We start from the raw sequence: 24,556 nt of genomic DNA on the forward strand, positions 1-24,556 counted from the left end.
CTGATGGTGGATCTGGGGACTGTTGGTCTGTGAGGCTGACTTAATAGTGATAGCTGCCATTTTCCTTCTTTTGTCCTTATGGTGGGAAGTTCAGAGATGCAGCTCATAAGCCTGCTCAGAAATATTTAGCCTCTCATTTTCTGTAGATGTTGTATCCTGACTTGGTGTGGTTGTCAATTTCTGTTCTCTTGTATCAAATTGAGCCTCTTGAGGATGATTATTTTAAATTCTCCATAAGGCCTTTGGTAGTTCTCCATTTCTTTGGGGTTGGCCCTTGGAAGTCTGTCATGGGCATTTGTGCTCTGTGCAGCTTTGTATTGTCTGTGCATTTGAAAGTACTCCATGGGTAAGTCTCTGGGCAGGCAAGACTGGTTTCACATATGTTAGAAGGAGCTGGAACCCATTCATAGGGCTGCTTTTGGATCCATAGCTGGGATCAACATGTGCAGGCTGACCTTGGGGGTGTGGGTGAGTGTGACCACTGCCAGGGGTCTGGTGGGCTGGGCTATCCTTATACTGAGGCAGTATAGGCCAGGAGATGAATCACAAAGCTGCTTCAATTCAGAGTCCCACCGTGGCCAGCAGACCTGCCTTCAGAGGCTCAGAAGAACACGTCTCCATCTAGGTCTGGGATGGGCAGAACCACCCTCACTGTGGCCAAAAGGGGCTGGAGCCACATCACAGAGCCCCTTTAGTATGGGAGTGGGGTCAGTGTAGGCAGGTGTATCTCTAGAGGCACCCATGGGTGTGTCTCCCTTCTTCCCAGCCCCCGAGTAGGCAGGACTGCGCCTGACAGGGCTGGAGCTGGCTTACAGTATCTACATATTCAGTACCCACATTTTCAGATCAAGGTTTGAGAGCTGCCCCTTAAGGGACTGGTATGTTTCCTTCCCAGTTTCCAGGCGGGCAGAACAGCTCTGAGAGGGGCTGCAGCCAAGTTACAGAGCTGTCCTGGATCTTCTTCCAGACTGAAATTGGAGGGCCTAATTCTGGGGGCAAGGTCATGTTTCCTAGGTCCCTGGGAGGCCAGGTGAGCTCCCGACTTACAGCTAGATCCCAAGTTCCCCCAAAGGCCTTTGGCCCGAGGCTGACTACTAATGGGGATGTGAGCAGAAGATTTTTATTCTGCCATCTTGCTAAAATCTCTTCATAGGATGTTATATGTCCGTCCATCCATCCATCCATCCATCCATCCATCCATCCATCCATCCATCCATCCATCCGAGTTTTGTAATTTAAAATATATTTCCATTAGTTATCTCACCTGAGCTGTAGCTGCAACCCTTTGAATCCTGCCCTGCAGATGTACTTCCACAAGAAAATACGTGGAAAAATTATGTGGTTTTGTAAGAACCTCTTTGTGTTTCTTCTTAAATGGGACTTTATATCAAAGACTTTCTTCCTCAGTGGGAATTGTCAGGGCCCTAAAGTTGTAATAATTTAGCCAGAAAATTAGCTTAAAATCATATTTATGTGATTTGAGGATTATTTATTATTTTTATCTTTTTCTTTGATACCTTTTTAAAAAGAGTAACATAATGGATATTAACAATAGAAAATAAAAGGGACACATACAGAATTGACTGTATAATTTGCCATAAAATATATAACTGACTTATTAGATTATATATCTGACTGTATAAAAATGAGAAATAAGAGCAGAGACTGCATGCCAAAATGAGAATGTTTATGTGGCTTTTTCCAAAGCTTTATCCTTGACCTTGGCATTGTTCTTGCCCTTCCTGAATGAGCTGCTCTGCCACCAGAGCCTCAGGAGGAGGCCTGTGCAGACACTGCCCACATTAGTGTCGGAGCAGAAACATGCCTAACAATCTTCTTTCTTGTATTTTCAATTGCCTGCTGGAATTTTCCAGCTGTCTGCTACATAGATTGTCTACGCAGGACAGCTCACATATCTAAAGTTAAATATATCACCTCTAGACCAGCTTCTGTGTGCAATTATTTTACTTTTCTGGTTCCTGGTGGTTATCTTAATCACCATGGCTTAAAATCCTTAGAATTGCCTTTTATTTCTCCCTTGATCTCTCCTCCTGAAGATGATAAGTTCTATGCATTCATGGTTTGAAATCTCTCTCTCTCTCATACTACTTTTTAAAGATTTCCATTGCTATTACCTTTATGCAAGTATTTAATTTCTAACCAAGGTTATTTTAATAGACCCATAAATAGTTATGCAATTTTGAGGCTTTCCTCAATACATAAATTGAGAAGCAGAGTTTTGACCTGTTTTTTTTGCCTCCTTAAGACTATCAGCCTCACTCCACAGCATGCATAGGCATTTCTGACTGAAGTTTCCAAAATGCAGTTAATATTCTGCAGTGGTGGAGTAGATAATTTGGTAATTTCAAGGAAAAAGTAATTAAACATATTCAGAAATTTTCCACAAATTAAACTGTAGAATAATTTATGAGTTGTCTACCATTTACTAATAGAGTAGTTTCTCTTAACTAATTCATCATGACTTTGTTTGCTATTTTATTTGTTCCACAATTCTAATAAATAAATAAATATAAACAAATGTATTATAAATCTAAATAAATGTAAATTAAATACTGTTTCACATTAGATCAATAATAGTACAAATACAAAAAGAGCTCATTCATGCATAAAAGTGTAAATAAATGGGTGAAATGGGCAAAAGGGGTCAAAAAATACAAACTTCCAGTTATAAAATAAATACATCATGTGTAAGGCTAATCTAATCTACTTAATAATTTTGTATTGTATATTTGCAAGTTGCTAAGAGAGTAGATCTTGAAAGTTCTCATCACAAGAAAAAAAAAATCCTACAATGGATGGTGGCAGACTTATTTAACAATATACACCTGAAACTAATATGTTATATATGAGTTATGCCTCAAAACAAAACAAAAAACCAAAAACTTAAGGAAAAGCCAACGTATGCTTTAGAATCCCTAGTGCATAAATCCTGTATTTGTTTTTTTTTTTTTTTTAAGTTTCTTTTTTTTTAATTTATGTATATTTTACATCAGTGTTCATTTTTTTTTTTTTTTTTTTTTTATAAATTTTATTGTTATATTCCCCATACAATTGCAGCCCCCCATTCTGACCCCAATCCCTCCCCTCCCGCCCCCGCCCCCCTAAAAGTGTCTCTGGTTCATAGTTTTTTGTTGATTTTGATTTTCACTTTCTTATAGTTATTCATTTTCCTGGTCCCTTATTTAAGTTTTCTAGATTCCTGCTATGAGTGAGACCATCCGGTATTTTTCTTTTTCTTTTTGGCTTATTTCGCTGAGCATGATCCCTTCCAGCGCCATCCATGTTGCAGCAAATTGCATGTGTTTATCTTTTTTGAATGCTGAGTAATATTCCATGGTATATATGTACCACATCTTCTTGATCCAGTCATCTATTTTTGGGCATTTGGGTTGTTTCCAAAGCTTAGCTATTGTAAACAGTGCTGCTATAAACATAGGGGTGCAGGTGTTCTTTGGAATTGATGTTTCTGTGTCCTTTGGGTAAATACCTAGGAGTGGAATTGCTGGGTCATATGGAAGCTCTATGTTTAGTAGGTCCAGAAATCTCCACACAGCTTTCCACAGTGGTTGGACCAGTTTGCACTCCCACCAACAGTGCACAAGAGTTCCTTTTTCTCCACACCCTCGCCAACATTTGTTGTTGCTAGTTTTTTTAATATGTGCCATTCTCACTGGTGTAAGATGGTATCTCATGGTAGTTTTGATTTGCATTTCCCTGATGACAAGTGATGTTGAACATTTTTTCATATGCCTGTTGGCCATTTGCATTTCCTCTTCAGAGAAGTTTCTTTTAAGCTCTTCTGCCCATTTTTTGACTGGATTATTTTCTTTGTTGTTGTTGAGACTCATCAGCTCTTTGCAGATTTTTGTGATCAGTCCTTTATCATTAGTGTTGGGTGCAAAAATGTTCTCCCAGTTGGTGGGGTTTCTCTTTGTTTTTGTTATTGTCTCTTTTGCTGTGCAAAAGCTCTTTAATTTGATATAGTCCCAGCTGTTTATCTTTGCCTTCACTATCACTGCTTTGGGTGATGTGTCTGTAAAGATGTCTTTGATGTGCAAATCACGTAGTGTTTCGCCTATATTTCCTTCTATATATTTTATGGTTTCAGGTCTTATGTCTAGTTCTTTAATCCATTTTGAGTTGATTTTTGTGTATGGTGTGAGGTGGTGGTCAAGCTTCATTCTTTTGCATGTAGCGACCCAGTTTTCCCAGCACCATTTATTGAACAAACTTTCTTTGCTCCAATGCATAGTCTTTGCTCCTTTGTCAAAGATTAGTTGACCATAAATCTGTGGGTTTATTTCTGGATTTTCTATTCGATTCCATTGGTCTGTATGTCTGTTCTTGTTCCAATACCATGCGGTTTTGATGATTATGGCTTTGTAGTATAGTTTGAAGTCTGGGAGTCTGATGCCTCCATTCCCTTCTTTTTTTTTCAGGAGAGCTTTGGCTATTCGGGGTTTTTTGTGATTCCATATGAATTTCATCAATAATTGTTCTATTTCTTTGAAGAATGACATTGAAATTTTGATTGGAATAGCATTGAATCTGTATATTGCTTTTGGAAGGATGGCCATTTTAATAATGTTTATTCTTCCAATCCATGAGCAGGGGATGTCTCTCCATTTCTTTGTGTCTTCTTCTATTTCTTTTAACAGTGTTTTATAGTTTTCTTTGTATAGGTCCTTTACCTCTTTTGTTAGATTTATTCCCAAATATTTGATTTTTTTTGTTTCAATAACAAAAGGGATGGTCTTTTTGATTTCTTCTTCTTCAGATTTATTGTTTGTGTATAGGAAGGCTACTGACTTTTGCGTGTTGATTTTGTATCCTGCCACTTTACTGAACTGATTGATGAGTTGAATTAGCTTTTCTGTGGAGTTTTTGGGGTTCTCTATGTATAATATCATATCGTCTGCAAATAGTGATAGTTTGACTTCTTCTTTTCCTATTTGGATTCCTTGGATGTCTTTCTCTTGTCTTATTGCCCTGGCTAGGACTTCCAGTATTATATTGAAAAGCAATGGTGAGAGTGGACATCCTTGTCTTGTTCCAGATCTTAATGGAATTGCTTTCAGCTTTTCACCATTGAGAATGATACTGGCTGTTGGCTTGTCATAGATGGCCTTTATGATGTTGAGGTATGTTCCTTGTATCCCAAGAATTTCAAGGGCTTTTATCATGAATGGGTGTTGCACTTTGTCGAAAGCTTTCTCAGCATCTATTGATATTATCATATGGTTTTTATATTTCTTTTTGTTGATGTGTTGGATAACGTTGATTGATTTTCGGATGTTAAACCATCCTTGTGCCCCTGGAATGAATCCAACTTGGTCGTGGTGAATTATCTTATGGATACATTGTTGGATTCTGATAGCTAAAATTTTATTCAGGATTTTTGCATCAGTGTTCATTAGGGAGATTGGCCTGTAGTTTTCCTTTTTTGTGTTGTCCTTGTTCGGTTTTGGTATTAGTGTAATGTTGGCTTCATAGAACGTGTTTGGTATTGTCCCTTCCTTCTCAATTTTTTGGAAGAGTTTGTGAAGGATAGGCACTAATTCGCCTCTGAATGTTTGGTAGAATTCATTTGTAAATCCATCAGGTCCTGGGCTTTTGTTTTTGGGGAGGTTTTTGATTACCATTTCAATTTCGCTAATTGTAATTGGTCTGTTTAGGTGTTCTATTTCTTCTTTATCTAGCTTTGGGTGATTGTAGAGTTGTAGGAATTTGTCCATCCCCTCTAGATTGTTAAACTTGTTTCCATATAACTGTTCATAGTAGTTACTGATTATTCTTTTGATTTCTGCTGTGTCCGTTGTGATTTCTCCTCTTTCATTGATGATCCTGTTTATTTGTGCTTTCTCCCTTTTTTCCTTTGTGAGCCTGGCTAGGGGTTTGTCTATTTTATTGATTTTTTCAAAGAACCAGCTCTTGGTTTCATTAATCTTTTGGATTGTTTTTTTAGTTTCAATTTCATTTATTTCTGCTTTGGTTTTTATTATTTCTTTTCTTCTACTGGTTTTGGGGTTTTTTTGTTGTTCTTTTTCTAGATCTTTGAGCTTCGAGATTAGGTTGTTTCTTTGCGTTCTTTCTTGTTTCTTGATGTGAGCTTCTATTGCTATATATTTTCCTCTTATTACTGCTTTTGCTGCATCCCATACATTTAGGATATTGGTGTCCTCCTTGTCGTTCAATTCAAAAAATTTTTTAATTTCTTCTTTGATCTCCTCCTTAGTCCAATGGTCTTCCAGTAGTGTGGTTTTTAATCTCCATGAGGTAGGAAAGTTCCTTGCCTTCTTTTTATGGTTTATTTCTAGTTTGATGCCTTCATGGTCAGAAAAGATGGTTGATATGATTTCAATCTTGGTGTATCTGTTGATGTTTGTCTTGTGCCCCAGTATGTGATCGATCCTGGAGAATGATCCGTGTGCGCTTGAGAAAAATGTATACTCCATTTTTTGGGGGTTTAGTGTTCTATAGATGTCTGTTAAGCCCAATTGCTCTAGGTCTTTATTTAGAGCTTTGGTTTCTTTACTTATTTTTTGTCTTGTTGATCTATCCATTGTTGATAGTGGTGTGTTGAAGTCTCCCACTACGTATGTGTTTTCTCTGATGTCTGTTTTCAGAGAGGACAACAGTTGTCTGATATATTTTGGTGCTCCTTCGTTTGGTGAGTATATGTTAATGAGTGTTATTTCTTCTTGAAGTATTGTCCCCTTGATCATAATGTAGTGACCATTGGGGTCTCTTTTTATCTTTTTGAGTTTGAAATCTGTTTTATCTGATATAAGTATAGCTGTTCCTGCTTTCTTTTTTGGTCCATTTGCTTGTAGGATTGTTTTCCATCCTTTAACTTTGAGCCTATTTTTATCTTTTGTAGCTAAATGTGTTTCCTGGAGACAGCAAAAGGTTGGGTTTTGTTTCTTAATCCAGGCTGCAACTCTGTGTCTTTTTATTGAAGAGTTTAGTCCATTTACATTTAGAGTTAATATTGATATGTTAACATCTGTATTTGCCATTGTGTTTGTCTTTCCTTTGATTTTATTTATTTATTCTTTTAATAACTTTTTTTTTTTTTGGCCTTCTTTCATTGTTATTCGTCGCTCTGAGGTTCTGGCTTTAGGACTCCTTGTAGTATTTTTTGGAGTGGGGGTTTAGTTGCAATGAAATTCCGGAGTTTCTGTTTGTCTGGGAAGGTCCATATTCTTTCTTCAAAGAGGAAGGAGAGCTTTGCGGGATAGAGTATTCTTGGTTGGCATCTGTTTTCTTGGAGTCTGTTGACTATGTCCCTCCACTCTCTCCTTGCCCGTAGTGTTTCTTCGGAGAAGTCTGATGTCAGCCTGATTGGTTTTCCTTTGAATGTTATCTGTTTCTTCCCTCTTGCCAGCTTCATTATTTTTTCCTTGTCCTGGATTCTTGGGAGCTTTACTATTATGTGTCTTGCTGTATTTTTCCTTTCGTCGTGGAAGTTTGGTGTTCTTCTTGCTTCTTGTATATCAATTTTCAGCTCCTTCTTCACATTTGGGAAGTTCTCTTCAATTATCTCTTTGAATATTTTCTCTGTTCCTACATCTCTCTCCTCTCCTTCTGGTATTCCTATAACTCTTATATTTCCTTTCCTCATGGAGTCAGATAGTTCCCGAAGTCTTTCTTCGTTCTTTTTCCTTCGTACTTCTCTTTCCTTTTCTGTTTTGGTTCTTTTTATTTCTGTGTCTTCAAGATTACTTATTCGTTCTTCCATTTCATCTATTCTGCTTTCATTGCTTTTCCCAGAGTTCTTTAGTTCTTCCATTAATTCTTTGATCTCCTGCATTTCTTTTACTTCCCTCTTTAGGGACTCAATTTCTTTCTTCTGACCATTGTTTTCCCTCTCTAGGGACTCAATTGCATTCTTCTGATCGTTGATTATTTTTCCCTTATCATTGTTTTCCTTTATGACTTCGGTCAGTTTTTTAATCACGGCAATTTTAAATTCTCTTTCTGGAAGGCTCAGAAATTCTTCCAAGTTATTGTCGTTGCAATCTGGGGGCTGGCTTTCTTTTTGTGGTGTGCTTTTTCTCTGGAGAGTTGCTAGGTTGCGTGTGGTTCTTCTCCTCCCTACTGTCTGTTTTCTAATTTGCCGTATGCGTTGGGACACTGTGTTGTTGGGACTTGCCGGCATCTTGGGTGGGCTTCTCTGTTCCCCTCTGGTTCTTCCAGGAGTCATCTGTCAGTTTCAAGCAGCCTTTACTGGAGAAAGGTCCCTGTTCTAAAATGCCGATGTGGGGACACACTCCCCTGTGCGCCTGGTCTGCCCCGGCGGTGGGTTCCTGCTCCCCTCTGGGCTTGGACTGCAGGCCAGAGGGGGTCTGGCGTGGGCGAACTTCCCCCGCTCACCTCTGGCTCCTGAGGAAGCCTTCTGCAGGTAGTTTTTACTGAAGAAATGTCCCTGTTCTAAAATGGTGATGTGGGACACACTCCCTGCGCTTCTGGTCTCAGGCACACTCTTCTGCGCGCCTGGTCTGCCCCGGCTGTGGGTGCTCGCTCTCCCTGTGGGCTCAGACTACTTGTTCAGAAGGGGCCCGGTGTGGGCTAACTCCCCAGCTGGCCACTAGCTCCTTCAGTAGCCTGTGCTGGGGTCAAGTCGCTAGGTGGCACCAGAGATCTCTCCTAGAGCCCTTGGGGAGCTGATTTTCCACCCCGTGGGACAGGGAGCAGAGCGGGGATGGTAGGGTACACCTCAACGGCTTTGGGGTGCTGTGTCTGCCTTGTGCCCCACCGTCGTGGGGAACCCACGCCCCTAATTTCGTGCCCCGGGTCTCAGTTCCAAAGCCCTCAGTTCCAGGACGCGGGCTGTAGCCCAGATCAGTGGCGCGGGAATGGCGCCTTTTGAATCCCGCTCCCCTGCCTGGGCGCCTTGTTCCTGCTCACTCAGGGAGGGCCTCCGCCCGGGTCTCAGTTCCAAAGCCCTCAGTTCCAGGACGCGGGCTGTAGCCCAGATCAGTGGCGCGGGAATGGCGCCTTTTGAGTCCCGCTCCCCTGCCTGGGCGCCTTGTTCCTGCTCACTCAGGATGGGCCTCCGCAGTCTCCCCCTAATTTCGTGCCCCGGGTCTCAGTTCCAAAGCCCTCAGTTCCAGGACGCGGGCTGTAGCCCAGATCAGTGGCGCGGGAATGGCGCCTTTTGAATCCCGCTCCCCTGCCTGGGCACCTTGTTCCTGCTCACTCAGGGAGGGCCTCCGCCGTCTCCCCGCAAGCCTAGGTCGCAGGCGCAGGGGCCTGGGCAGCTGCAATCCGAGTGCCGCTTTCGCGCAAGCTTACCGGGCGGCCGGGGCTGTGTGCTGGTGCTGGTCTCCTCCTGGGGGGCGGGGCTCTCTTTAATTGCGCGTGGAGCTCACCTCCGCGGTGGGTCCTGCAGGGTTTTGCCTCAGCTCCCGTTCACGGGGTGTGGTGGCTGAAATAGTTCCTTTCCACTCACAGTCCCGCTTGCTGCATCCGTTTTTCTTGTTGGGCGTTTTGGTTTGTTGTTTCCCTCGTCTCTGCCGGTCGGAGAGTGCCGCCTCTGTGGGCGGGGGAGGGGAGCAGGGTTCTGCGCTTCCCTCCCTTCTCGTCCTCTTTTATGGCAACTTTCTTCTTCGGGCAGTTTGCTGGAGTCACCCGTTTATCTTCCGTGTCCCAGTTCTCACTGGGACCTGCCGCTTTTCCTCCCTATTAACTTTTTTTAATGGGAGATCTTACTCGCAGCGTCTCCTCGCCGCCATGTTGCTCCGCCCCTTCCTAAATCCTGTATTTGAATACTTAACGTGTGACTGGAAAATCATCTAGCATACTTCAATCTTTTTCAACTGAAAATATAGGCTATATAATTTTCAGATTTGTACTAATTAGATTATTATGGTAATATATCTTGTGAAGCACACTGTGTATATGCACTTATACATAAAGTTATTATTGACAAGTATTTATTATATACAAAGCTATATTTCCTTATATAAACACTTGTTTTCTTTCTAGTACTTAGGTAACAAAGTTTGCCTGTAATAATAAAAATATTTTTCTACTTTGAAAAATAGTATAAATGAAAATTTAAAAAGTAAGATACAGAAATTCAGAACATTATCAATAGCACAAGGGTTGACTATAATTTTAGCACAAAGAACAAACATATGATCTGGGATATGTGAATATTTGATTGTGTTGATTTCATATAAGCATCTAACTAAGAAAAGCACTGGATAGACAAAGTAAAGGCTTGGGACTTACTAGACAAAGACTTTAAATCAACTCTCTTAAATATGTTTGAAGAGTAAAAGGAAAGCATGGGCAAAGATTTAAAAGAAGCCAAGAAAATGATATCTCAACAAATAGAGACCGTCAATAAAGTGTTAGAAATTATAAAAAGGTGCTAAGAAAGTGTTATGAATTATTTCATAATGGAAAAGAATAGAACTACATATTTATCAAAACTGTGCACTTAATAGCAAAATGTCATCTCACTATTAATGTGCTTGGAGAGCCAAGTAGAATAAATTGGAAAATATCTCCATGAAAAGACACTGTCAAAACTATGTTTTTTTTTTTTTTTGGTAGCTCTGAATATGGAGGAGTAAATATGAGAAAATGCTAGTGGAGTTCTGTTTTTTGCAGTGAAAGAACCTGCTTGATTTCTACATTTTGATCTGCTCCTGCCTGTATAAAGCAAAATACCAATCCTTCAGTCTGTTCTGCTTGATGCCTCATATTCTTTGGAAACAAACACTTCTCCTTATGTCCTGGGTCGTTTAGTATACCTTGTTTGTAGATTGGAAAATGCCTTAGATGCAGACTGGGGCAGCTCCTGATCGATACCAGGCGCCTTGTTCGCAGAGGAGAGTTCACAGTCAGTAGCAGGTCTCTCTGTTACAGTCTTACCATACTGAGGTCACTGGCAAGAACAGGGTGGTGGGGAGTTCATTTTATTTTACTGTGCAAAAGTGTGGACAGTAGGTTTTTTTTTTCTGCTGGTTTGTATTGGAGTTCAATATTTTTTCTGTTGGTTGATACTGGAGTTCCTTGCATGAGCTCCTGTAAGGAAGGATGAAATAGAAACATTTCATTGACAATAATTTCCTTAGAGATTATTTAAGAGACAACAGGTTTCCTTAGAGGTCTGTGTGTGGGATAATGTGGGGAAATGGACATGATCCCGCCATTGATCCTTTGTTTCCTCTCCCAGCTCATGGGCATCAGTTACCAGGGTCGAAGGGCAAGGAGTCCCTGCATAGCCTGGGAACAGGGCTCAGCGGTGATCTTTTAGGTGTAAAATTGAAACAATTAGAAAAGGGAAATGAATAGGCTGAAAGAACTCCTCTTCCCCATACTAGATGAGAAGAAAGTTTAGAAAAGAATAAAAAGGGTTAGACCTGAGCAAGCATGTATGAGAATCACCTGCCCTGTAGTCCTGTCTTTAAGTTAAATCCACAGTGGGGAGCTTTTTGGACAGTTCATCCACTATTGGGTGGAGCATGAGAAGGCTTGCTTGGAGAGGAGACTCGTCACTGTGTGGCTGTGGCGCCTCTGAGACTGGCTTGGCAAAGACCCCGTCTCAACCCCAGGTGAAAATGAGGACAACCAGGAGCCACCACGGGAACCAAGGATGGTGCAGAAATTAGGGAGGGGTGCAGTGGATGTGGGCAACGTGGCTCCTGATAGGAGGAAGAACATCAGCATGTTGTCAACAGCACCCTGGCCGCCCCCACAATCCTCACTGCAGAGCAGAGTGGTGTGTGATAGGGCCATTCACCCCCATGCAGAAGACCCACAAGCATGCCCACTCCCCTGCCCCTGAGCCTGCTCCAGGGTTGGCAAGGAGGGGAACCGATCCCTGTGAGCATTTTGAAGCTGAAGGTGGCAGAAATAAAATCCTGAGTTGACTGTGTAAGCCTCGAACTGGACTGAGTCCTGAAATGGGGAGATTGATTTCCAACATTAGACAGAATAGGAACTCAAGAGAGAAAATTAGATTGAGTTAGGGGAAAAAAATGCATTTTTCATACCCGAGGCTGTAACTTAGAAATTCATAAGTGTGAGATGATTCCAGCTGCTCTGCTCTGGTAGCTCATCTAAGCTGTGGTCAGTAACCTGCTGGCTGGCAGGAGCCGACTGCGAGCAGCTCTTCCCTGCTCAGCACTATCTAGTGAGGACCTTGAAATCTGCCACAGAGGGAGCATTTATACCACAGGAATTGACAAATGCTCTAAAGCAGGACTTTCCCCCACTAGAGAACAAGTTATTAAACACTTAGCAGCATGTCGCTTACCTGAACTTCTCTCTCATGAGCCAAAATGTAATAACATTGGGGAAAAGGTCTATTAGCATTTTTTTCCCTAAAAATTGGACTGTGATGCAAAAGACTTGAGCCAGAAGAGTTTGATATATTCCCAGTGCTCAATTGTTTCTTGCTTTAAAAAAACTGTAAGTATGTCATTTTATATGTTCACAGTGCACGTCTGGGTTCTCTAGCATGGCATTAAAAAAAGGTCATTTCCAGAACCACATACATTAGGTCAGTGTATTAAGAATGCATATCCCAAGGTGAAACATTCGAACCTCTCACTTAGGATTTAGACATACTGATTGACTTAATGTGATTTCATGCTAAAAGGACAACATCTCTCCATTCAATGTCTATTTTTTGATCTAAATATCCAGAAATCTCTGACAGAACCACAAAACTGTTATTCTCAGTGCCCTGTAAAAACATGTTAGGATTTTTTTATTTAGTGAATATCTGGAGTTAGAGATGGAATATGCCCACACAGATCAAACTGCCCATCACCAAACTAAGTCCAGCTTGGTAAAAGATTGCAAATACTGCCTTCCTATAAAACAATATGAATATAAAAGAGTATGAATAATGATGAATGTTATTAGTGATCTTAAGTGTTCTTTATTCTGTGCATTTAAAATGGTGTGCGCTCTCTCTCTCTTTCTTAATTTATGTATCTAACATTAGTGATCCACAAGTGCCCAACACAAACACACACTCTCAGTGAGCCTCCGATATTTAAAGTCTGGTGGTTGTTTTCTTAGCTTCAAATGAAAGGCTTTCTCCAGTCTGGCTCCACTCTCCTTACTTGTCTTAATGACCACTGCCCTCTCCACGCACCTCGCTCCCTCCAGTCCAATTACTGCCAGGCTGAAAAATGTGCCTTGCATTTGTCCGTCCTCGTCATTCTTTTGCTTGGAAGACTCCAACCCTTCACTTTGACCTTTCGAAATCCCTTTCTAGAAGCTGAATGAAATGTTTCGGTTTCCTAAGTCACTCAGCCAGCAGTACTCTCCATGCCTTAAACTTCTTTAGTGTATTCTGTGTCAGTTCTTCATCCAATAGGTATCAGCAGCTGATGTGACATCTTATTCTTTCATAAAAGATAAAGCTCTGCGAAGGTGGAAGCAATAGCATAAGTGCGAAAGATCAGGCTCTGGAATCAGAGCTGACTTTACCGCAGTGCGGTGACCTTTCCCAAGTGCCTCTACCATCCTTGGCCTCAGCTTCTTCATGTCTAAATTAGGGAAGATGATAGTTCCATTCCTTAGGCTTCTCGTGAGAATCCAGCTCATGTGTCATTAAATATAGGTGATTTCTGTTACAGCTGGCAGATCGCAGTTATTCCTGGGATTTCCTTTGATTTTGTATGTGCTGATGGTTATGTTGATCACTTTTTTTTTTTTTTTTTTTGTGGGACCCTAGCCAGCGGCCAGGTAAGGAACCAGTGCTACAGAGGCTGCGGGCTTAACCACTGCGCCACCAGGGGAGGCCCTATGTTGATCACATTTAGTCTCAGGTTTTTAGGTTGTAAATTGTGGGTGTCGGTGATGGTGATTAGAATAATATTGATAATTCCACGTATATACTGGTTTCTGTGTTTGAAACACAGTTTGATTTTACACACAAAGTTTGATTTTACAAAGTTGGATTCAAATGTGACAGTGATATTCTAATACGGAATTTGATTCTTATTAATTTAACAAACACAAATGAGACTCATACTATGAGTTCTCATATGATCTGGCATTAACTTTTTCCAGTTTGTGATGGAGGAGACAAATTTTGTTCTCTCTTATGATGGATGGTATTTAGGGTTTTTTAAAGAGGGTGGTATTTCATAATCTTCTAGTTTTGTTATAGGACAGGGAGAGGGGCAGCCCAAACCCCGCAAACCTGCCTATTCTAAATGGGTTCTGCCATCCGCCGCATCAACACAAAACATAGGAGACTTTAAGGGGAAGGAACTTTAATAAAACTAGGAAACAATACAGGTAAGGCAAAGAGTCTAGTTTCTAAATGAAGCATCCAGAGTTACCCGTCCCCTCGTGGGTAAAACTCCATCCATATGGGATCGGCCCAGAGCAAGGCCCCAAAGCCTGCCGCAAGTCTAAAGCATCTTCCAGTGGGGACCCACAGAAAAGAAACAACCAGACAAGCCCAGAAGGAAAAGAGCAAAATCAACATCAAGATAAAAGCTTCCATTGTCACCTCCCCACGGGTCTCACCCACATCTGTGTCACCCAGTCCACGACCAAAAGACAAGCACAGTTTCTTCACATGTCTCTAGGCTCCATGCGCCTCCTCCAGGTCTCCTGGCTCCATCCTGCTTCCTTCCTCAGTCTCTTCTGCAGCTTCTCCTCTTCCTGCTCAGCTCCACCCTCCCTTGGGTGGGGCAGGGAACCTCCCCTTTTCCTGGGGACCACCCTGTTACAGTTTCTTGTGCTTCCATAATTTTTATTAAGAATTAAGAATGTCTTGATTCAATATTTAACATCTCGTTTCTGCTTTCTTCCTAATTTGAAAAGGTATGAGGAGTTTGTTAATCGTGCAAATTTAAGATATTTAATTAGGTTGATGCTATTAATCAGTATTCAGCAAATATTCATTTCTTCATTAGAATTCAAGACACATTTCAGATATTCCAAAAGAGATTGCTGGGAATTAATCAGAACTATTTCTTAGAAAGGAAATGGCAAAACAGAAAATGTTTAAGACCCCTTGAAATTTTGACTTTGCTCATTTTATGTAGTTATTATACGTAGCTTGTCATTTTACAAAGTTATCATATAGAAAGCAACTCTTCTAGCCCTTGGATCTTCTGTGGTAATCTCAGAATCTATCTATTGCTGAGTTTGGTCATATTAGAACAGGAACAGCTCAGCTGATGATAAGCCTCACTTTTATATCTGGCCAGCTCACAAAGTTTGATTTTGCAAAGTTGAATTCAAATGTGACAGTGATATTCTAATACGAAATTTGATTCTTATTAATTTAACAAACACAAATGAGACTCATCCTATGAGTTCTCATATGTAACAGGCTAGATTGGGGGAGAGGTGGTATTTGAGCTACCTTTGAGAGCCAGAGGAAAGGAAGTCCTGCCTGAGTGAATAGCATGAGAAAGATAAAATTCAGTAAAGTTGTGGAGAATAAGATTCCATAAAAAAATGCGCTGTGTTCAAGGCTTTAAGTTGTATTTTGCTGTGCCAAAAAGGATGCCCTTTATCACCATGAGAAAAATTATTCAGCCTGCTTTTACCAAGCAGCTCTGGGAACAATGGTAAAAATAGATTGGTTATTTAAGAGGCAGGTATTTCCAGGAAGCCTCTGCCTTTCAGGTGGGAACACAATTTCCTGTTTTTCTGCCAAAGCCTGTAAACATATGCAAATCCTACTGGCCTGTGTTCTTAACTTTCATTAGCCTAGAAGAGTTGCCTCTCCTTTTCAAAATGAATCACCCCACAGCCTTCTCCACCTGTTGGGTTTCCTCAGGATTCCTATTCAGCTTGAAGTTACACATCTTTCAAATTTTATTCCAATTTACTGTTGGGACACCCATTCAGAAAGTTCTCCAGGCTGTCATCCTTTACTTTCCAAGTGTCTTCTTGTCCTCCCAGCATCTAACATTTGAAAGGTGATCCACAAATTACCAAGTCCTGCTGGTTCTAACTCACTACTAAGATCTCTCACATTGTTATAGGACAGGGAGAGGGGCAGCCCAAACCCCACAAACCTGCCTATTCTAAATGGGTTCTGCCATCCGCCACATCAACACAAAACATATGAGACTTTAATGGGAAGGAACTTTAATTAGGAAACTATACAGGAAAGGCAAAGAATCTAGTTTCTAAATGAAGCACGCAAAGTTACCCGTCCCCTCGTGGGTAAAACTCCATCCATATGGGATCAGTCCAGAACAAGGCCCCAAAGCCTGCCACAAGTCTAAAGCATCTTCCAGTGGGGACCCACAGAAAAGGGTCAGAAACAACCAGACAAGCCCAGAAGGAAAAGAGCAAAATCAACATCAAGATAAAAGCTGCCATGGTCACCTCCCCATGGGTCTCACCCACATCTGTGTCACCCAGTCCACGACCAAAAGACAAGCGCAGTTTCTTCACATGTCTCTAGGCTCCATGGGCCTCCTCCAGGTCTCCTTCTGGCTCCATCCTGCTCCCTTCCTTCCTCAGTCTCTTCTGCAGCTTCTGCTCTTCCTGCTCAGCTCCACCCTCCCTTGGGTGGAGCAGGGAACCTTCCCCTTTCCTGGGGACCACCCTGTTACAACATGGCCACAATCCAGCAATGAACTAAACACACAAAGCTTTCATTTCCATTGCCATGAGTCAGATAATAAACTGTCTAGCCACCCACCTACCTGCCTGGCAGAATAAGGTCTAGGGAATGATGGAAGAGAGAAAGGTAAGATAAACGTGTTATCTATGTACATATAGATGTAAATACACATATGTGCATACACCAATATATATATACACACACAAAGATATGAATGTATAGTGTAGTTGGAGAAGTTCTCTCTGATGGATCGGCATTTCATCAAAGACCTGAAAGAATGAACAAATAGATAGCCAAGGGTGGGGGTAGCAAGAGTAAGGGCTTGGGATCCTTTACCACAAGGAATAGGTTAGAAGCACGCATGGTTAGGATGCATTGATTTGGAAAGGAGAGAAGACAGAGAAGAAAAGTAGCATATCTTTTCATTCTTTCACTTACTCATCCCAAAATTATATCTGTACTCAGCAGCTCTCAAATAAGTACAGAAAATAAGTATTTAACAAATATTTAACAAAACAAGGGCACACACTAAGGTAGGGATAATAAGAGGTAAAAGTTACAATGAAAATCACTTTGGAGGTAACACTGACCAGACCTGGTCATTTCTATACACACAGAAATATCTATTATGGAAAGAAGATAATTAGACACGATTATAAGATTTTAGTCTGAGTGACTTAAGATGGAATGATGGCCATCTGGTTTTGACAGGCAGTAAGGCTTTCATTTTTGGAATGTTGAGTTTGAGATAGGTATAGAGAGTCTATAAATAGATGTATAGGAAGCATTCAGGATTTGGGGTACAGATTTCAGAGGAAAGTCAGAGCTAAAAATAAAGATCTAGTCTTCAGCATTCAAAAAAACATCATTGCAGCCCTAGGCATGAAAAATGTAGTCCACTAAGAATGTAAAGTAACATAGGAGAGGCGAGTTGTGTTAACTTTTAAACAAACATAAAGGAAGGGGCATCTATGAAGGATGCCGAAAAGGGCTCGTCAGATAAGTCGAGAAATAACCGAGTAGTTGCAGTGGCTTGTGGCACTAAAGAAAGATGGGCTTGCGCTAAGTGACAAAATTTTGATCATGCTTCTTCTGATTGCCTGTAGTGGAGTATTAATAAGTCCCTTTTAAGTGCGCGGGTGAGGACCCACAGCCAGGCAACCCGTTCAATATCGGGGCTGCCCTATAACACTTGGTTATTTTTCCCACAGCCCATTTACTGAATTAGATGGGTATTCTAAAGATACAGGATGTCACTACAGCAAAATATTCAGCCAATATTCATTTATTGTTGTTCTTTTGCTTTGAAGGCATCGCCCCTCAAGAATTACATAAATCATTAATTCAATATTGAAACTCTACTTGTAGGTCATCTGGGAGTTTCCCTTAAGGGTAATGCTCATGCCATCATATTTTCCCTCCTGTTTGTATCCAGTCTTACATATAATTTTGCAAAAATGAAAGACTTTAAATATTTTATGAAGGGTGTATAATGCAACACAATTTTCTTCTCAGTTATGCATCCATTGAAAGAAAATTGTGCATTTAAATGAAAACACGAAGTTCTTGACATTTATATTTCACTATTAAGCTTAGCTGATTCTGGAAATATTACATTCATATTTCCTAAAATTACAAATTGCTAATTGTTAAAACCACTTTATTGAGGTATGATTGATATACAAAAAGCTGTTCATGTTTAATGTATACAACTCGATGAGTTTGGAGATGAGTGTGTACCCATGAAACCATCACTGTAATCAAGGTCATAAACTTATTCATCACCTCCAGAAATTTCTTTCCACTTCCTTTAAGTTTTTTCTTTTATGGTAATTAAGAAAAATTAAAACGTAAAATTCTGAATTCTACAGGTCGATCCAAACAGCAACACAAACTGACTTTAGAAAAAATTTCACCTTTGTCTTTTGGCTCAGAGGAGGCCCAGAATCTTGGTTCTTCTGACACCAGCTGCTTCCACCAGGCTGCTTAACTTTGACCCCAGTGAATCAAAGTTATATGCCTGAGGTGCACCAGTGGGGAAGTTGGTGCCATGTCTGTCCTGGCCTCCAAGATTGGCCCTGTGGGTCTGTTCTTCAAAAAGATATTACCAAGGCAACCAGTGAATGGGAGTGAGGATTATGGGGAAACAGCATTCAGAACAGACTGACTGAGGTGGAGGTGGTACCTTCAGCCTCTGCCCTCATCCTCAAAGTTGTCAAGAGTCTGCCTAGTATCAGAAAGGAGCAGAAAACATTAAGCACAGTGGAAATAACACATTTGATGAAATTGTCAACATAGCTTGACAGATGTGGCACAGATCTTTAGCTAGAGAACTCTCAGGCACCATTAAAGAGGTCCTGGGCCTGCTCAGTCTGTGGGCTACACTGCCAATGGCTGCCACCCTCATGACATCGTAGTTGACATCAGCAGTGGTGCGGTAGAGAGCTCAGCCAGTTAAGAGCTACAAAGGACATTATTTCAATAAAAGATCACTTAACAAACAATGGGAAAGACATTTTTTTTTTCCAGAAAATGATATAATAAAAGCAGTAACAATTTCAACATCATCATCCATGCTGGCAGTTGTTTTTTACTTTTTGCATATCAAAAGTATTTTCTTTTTACAGTGATTGTAGTTGTCACCATGAATTGAGATGCTTCTGCTAGGATGCTGTTTTCCAGTTGTTAACATTCTCCTCTGTAGTAACAGTGTGTGGGGAGATGCAGAGGTGTGGATGAGATTCACAGCGTTGCCAGAAGCAGTTTGAAATTGGCTAGTCAGATGCATGACCTATTTTTTTGGTCCATCTTTTCTGATCCAGAAAATGTTTGCATTAACTCTCATTCCCACTGGAAGCCCTACTTTATTATGACTCAATGGATCAATATCCACTGGGAACCATGAACTATGATAGGTGACCTGACAGTCGTGTGAAAGGCCCCATTGGTTTGAGTGGAAATGAGTTGCTTTGTGAGACTTTCTTTCTATCAAAAAAAAAAAAAAAAAAAAAGGACAATTCAGAACTTTCCATTATACATTACAAATAGACACAAGATGGAGATAAATAGCAAAATGATGTGTTTTTTCCCTCTTATGCTTGCATTTTCGCACCTTTCACATCCTGACGGAATAGATCACATACCCTTGAAATACTAGGTAAATTTTTATCTTGGTAAAGCCAGGGATATATTTGCTTAATCTTTCTTAAGCAGAAAAATTAGTGGCATACAATTTTAGAAGGTATTGATTCCTCAGTTTATGAGGTACAATGACAGAAGTACACGTTTTATAACCACAGGTTAAAGTCAGATTAATAAGTAACAGAGCTTGTCTTGGAAAAATCATCCTGTGTTGTTCGTCACATTTGCATCTTCGCTGTTTGAGCCCAGTGAAATATTCCCAAATCAGGCATGTTGGAACCTGATTTTTTTATGTAACAAAATGAAGAAATCATTTAAAACACATGTAATAACTGAGGATAATCCAAAGACATCTACATGTATGTCAGTCACTGGCAAAATTAATGGTAGCCTATCACAATTTTGATTTAAGCTGCATGTGTATTTTGTCTCACTATTTAAAAAAATAAAATGATAGCCCTTGTGTGCCCTGCTATTTGTACATAGGCCAGGAGCCAGATGGAGCTGGCTAGGGTGCTCAGATGTTAGAGGAAGCAATTCATTTGTGTAGCAAAAAGGTCTGCAACTGAAAGCATTTCCAGAATTGAATGTATGCACAGGGGAATATTGTACCTGCTGGCTTTAGCTCTAAATTCTCTTTGTGTCCCCACTCTACCATGCTACTGTACAGAGCACTGTATCTATTAAAGCCAGTATATAAAACATCTGTATCTATACATTTATATCTACTTCTGTGTATTTGTGTAAATATACATACATACATGCATATATACATACACACATACATACATTATATATTCACATACATTTATTTCTGCCCAAGTCTGACGGAAATCACTATGATGTTCAAAGGATGTTGAGTGATTCTGTTCTAGAGTGAATGTGACCGTAGCCATGCTGCATGTATGAGAAAATACTTTTTGAACCAGAGAGCGGCGTTGATTCTAATATTGAGCATGGAACCAAAACTGATACTGGGAAAAACCACCGTGTACCCAGAGACCCCAAACAGCTAAGGATAAAAGCCCATGTTGCCCGTGAGAAGTTCAGTGAGAAGTTCAAAGACAATAGAGAGAGAGAAGAAGAGTAGGAGAGACCAGGATTTCAAAATACAGCCTCCTTACCAAACTCTGAAGTTAACCATCTCCTCAGGAGCCAAAGTTCAGCCAAACAGGCAGGACTCAAAGTGGAGAACCCAAGGCCCACAGCATTGCTGCCTGAGCCAATCAAGTTGTTTTCTACCAGGGAGAACAACCAAGAGGGTCTGCAGTTTCCAAAGGCCTGGGAGAGAGGGGAGAGAACTAAAGTTCAAATTGTGCCACCCAAGCTGAATCACCCAGATGGTCAAGATGGTGGCCGCCATGGTCTCTCAGGAGAGCTGGATTGTCCTGCCTGCCAAAGCGCTAAAGCTGGAGAAGGAGCGCGTGCGCGTGCACACACACACACACACACACACACACACACTCTCTTAGTGTTTCAGACTCCATATTGGCCCCTCAGCTCCACCACTTGCACCCAGAGACCCCCGTCCAGGAAGTCAGGTTCACAGCATGCCTGGATGCCTGGAGTTGTGGTGTGGTGATGGGAGTGGGGAACGTGGGGCTCATGCTTGCTGGGACTCCCACCACCAGGCTGCCACCTCTAATAATTCTGGATGACCACCAGTGGATACCTGCAGTTAAAATTGCTCTTAATAATCCAAATATAGTTGTATAAAATGATTTATATAAAATGCGTAATTAGCAGCCTTTGGGATGTTTAGAACCTGTAAGAAGATACAGTACATTAAACATTCTGATTTAAAACACTAGTTGGTATGATTTTCTTAGGCCAGTTTCAGACCGCTGAATCCAAAGGCTATGTTAATAGTTGAAGAATAACATGGAAGTCCCATGTATTTTTCAGTGTTGTCAAAACCATAGCAGCAGCGAGTATTGTTCTAAAGTGGAGCAGATGCAATTTGCTATTCAATCCCAAGACTGTTTCTCTTATGTACCCATGTATTAGATCACCTCAGACCTCTCCAGCCTTCACTGGGTAAAGTAGCCTCTTTTGGGTTATATCAGTTTCTTCCCAAATGCTCATACTTTTTGATTTCTTCATCTTTTCCCTATTCCTTTCCAAAATTCCTCTGGGCACATGAGGAATGCAGATGATACCGTGGCGCAGTTGGGTGGCAGGTTTCCCTGGAATATTTTGGTTTTATGTTGGTGTCTACCACAGATCATTGGTTGTATCCCTGTATTCTGGGTCAGTGAAATCTGCCAAGGTTGCTTGGGTTGGTTCTAACTCTGGATGTTTATGGACATGCACTGCCAAATGCAGTATCCAGTCTATCCCTTGGACTGTCCTCTTGGCAAAGGTGGTCACCCTTGGCTATATCTGGGTCCCCTGACACCTCATGTGCCGTTCAGATTCCCTGAAGCTGACGGGGACAGTCTTTGACTTCATATACAGAGCTGGTACACAGTAGTTGTTGGGTACTGCCTCTAACATGAAGAATCCCTCTGGTCAGCTTCCAGTCAGACCTTCATTCACTTCCAAGCTTTGTTCTTTACCTTCTTCTCTTAGACTCTGTAGAATGGTTTTGGGGGAGCATGATTCATAAGGCAGAAAAATGGAACATACTGTTCTAATGAAAAAAAATATCTCTCTTGTCAAGAAAAAATTGCACTGGATTGAGTTAAATAGACAAGAAAGACTTTATTCAAAACTGGAGCAGTGGGGTCAAGCCTACTGCAAGAGGGATAAGAGACTGAACTCAACTCTGTTAAAACAAAAGGTGGGAGTGTTTTTTAAGAGCTGGGCTAAGCCTGTGGAAAAGTACGGTGAGAACATTAAGGGAGAAGTTGGTCAATGTGATTAGACCATTTGTGCTTGCTAATTGGCACTTATGGAAGTTAGTTCCTACCCTCCCACTGAGATGGGGGAGGTGGGGGCGCTATCTTTCTTGATGATTACACTTCAAAGGGATGACTCAGGCCCTTGAGAAAGACATTCTTGGATTGTAAAACTGAAAAGAAACTTGATGAAGATTTATGTTTCAAGGAGCGGAAATAAATTTACAATTGCAAGTTTCCTAAATTAAATGCTCGAAGAAAAGGGAGGTCAGAGACCTATGTCAGGAAGAAGGCTGTTTGAAGTTTAGTCAAACAGAAGAGATTGTTAAGGCCATCTTGGTCTCAAGCATCACTCATAATGTCTCCCATTGTCTGTGAAACAAAAGTTTCCATGATGAAGTAGCACTTAAATAAAATATGTATAGTCAAGACCAATTGAAGAAGTAAACTAAACCTGGAGATAAACATAATTCATTAATTGAAAGCATGATGTATGGTATAATAATGTTTCAGCATTTTTACAAATTAGGAAAATACTAAATGATTTTATCAGCTAAATGCTTGGCATGGGTTTTGCACTTTTAACTTTCTGATATACTATGCCCTAGTAAAGCTGACTTTTCCAGTCATTTTGTGTAAATAATATATGTTGGGTGCAAGAGAGTGACTTCAGTTTCTTGACCCAGAAGGAGTGATAGGGGGACATTTGGCTCATGACAGCTTATCATCTCTGACTGGCTGGGGAAGATAAAAAAATAAAGATAGGAAAGCAAAAAATGGTTTTTCAACCTCTGGGATTCTGTCAGTGTGCTCCTTCTGATGCATGATGTCATTTACTGAAATGACCTGCCTACTGTAATAGATCTAAATCGAAACTTTTAGAAAAGCATCGTAATGGGCTTAGGAAGCAAAACACAGGTAAGTCCTGATTCTCATTTGAATTTCTAGACATCATGTGTTGTTGAAAGTCATTTTTCTAGAAACTACTAATTGGAATAACATAAAACTTGCTGTGAAGAAAAAAAAATAAAGGCACCAGACTTGGTGCTTCTGTAACTTTATTCTAACCTTCCCGAGTAAATTTGGCTGTCACAATTTGCAAATCAAATATACCAATCAAAATGCCCGAACAGAGTGAGAATGTAAATATTTACTTTTCAATCCACTGAATTATTAAAGATTTCAGAAATGTTTGATCTGGCAATACAAGAGGTAGGATTGAAAGTCAGTCTGCCAATTCGCCGTGAGGGAAAATTGATCAACAACAGAGAACTAAAACCTAAGAGAATTTAGTGAGGAATTATTAATTTAGAAACTTGCTGGGGAAATGAATTGAAAAGCACCTCTTTTTTCATTGCGTATATAAAAAATCCAAAACAAAGCAACAAATACATCTAGGAAATGTAGTTTATAAATGACTACACTGTATAACTTTGAGACAGTTGGTGTCAATGCTAGTGTGTGGAGGGTGTGTATGTTTGTGTGTGCGCACATCAGCCAAATGCCTGAATCTTCGGTTTGAGAACCTCATGAAAAATACTGTGCTAGAAAGGCAAGTGCCCTGCACTTTTATTTAGTTTCGTTCCAGCTCTAGCTTTGCCACTAGTTGGTGAATGAATTTACACAGACTTAGACACTACGGCTACAGATTTATTTCATTCTTTTATGCATTCTGTTAAGCACCTACTATGTGTCAAGTAATATGCTGGACACTAAGATTCTATCAGTGAACAAAACAGGTGAAGACTTCTGGCCCCGTGGAACAAAACAAAGGACAAACAAGAAATACAATAAGGAAGAAAGGTATATGCTATGTTTGATGATGTCAGTTTCTGTCGAAAAAACCAAAACCTGGTAAGAGTAAGACAAATGGGAGCAGGATTTCTGGGTGGAAGGAATTTTAAATATGGCAGACCAGGAGATGCCTCTATGAAAGGCATTGGTTTTGAGCAAAGACTTGAAAGTGGTAAAGCAATAG

General features: G+C 40.6%; 1 protein-coding gene and 1 pseudogene across 7 annotated transcripts in view; both read left to right on the forward strand.

Annotated features, from left to right (window-relative positions):
- The window catches only part of CNTNAP4 (contactin associated protein family member 4), a gene marked incomplete at both ends in the record, with an annotated part of 238,429 nt that overhangs the window by 43,168 nt on the left and 170,705 nt on the right, over positions 1–24,556 (forward strand). The gene's annotated exons all lie outside the window — the stretch shown is intronic.
- LOC311186699 (large ribosomal subunit protein uL11-like) lies at positions 16,709–19,139 on the forward strand (annotated as a pseudogene). Its single transcript has 2 exons — positions 16,709–16,723; positions 18,532–19,139. The product of its transcript is annotated as a large ribosomal subunit protein uL11-like (transcript).

This window comes from Talpa europaea, assembly GCF_964194135.1.
Source record: "Talpa europaea genome assembly, chromosome: 16".
Classification (NCBI taxonomy): Eukaryota; Metazoa; Chordata; class Mammalia; order Eulipotyphla; family Talpidae; genus Talpa; species Talpa europaea.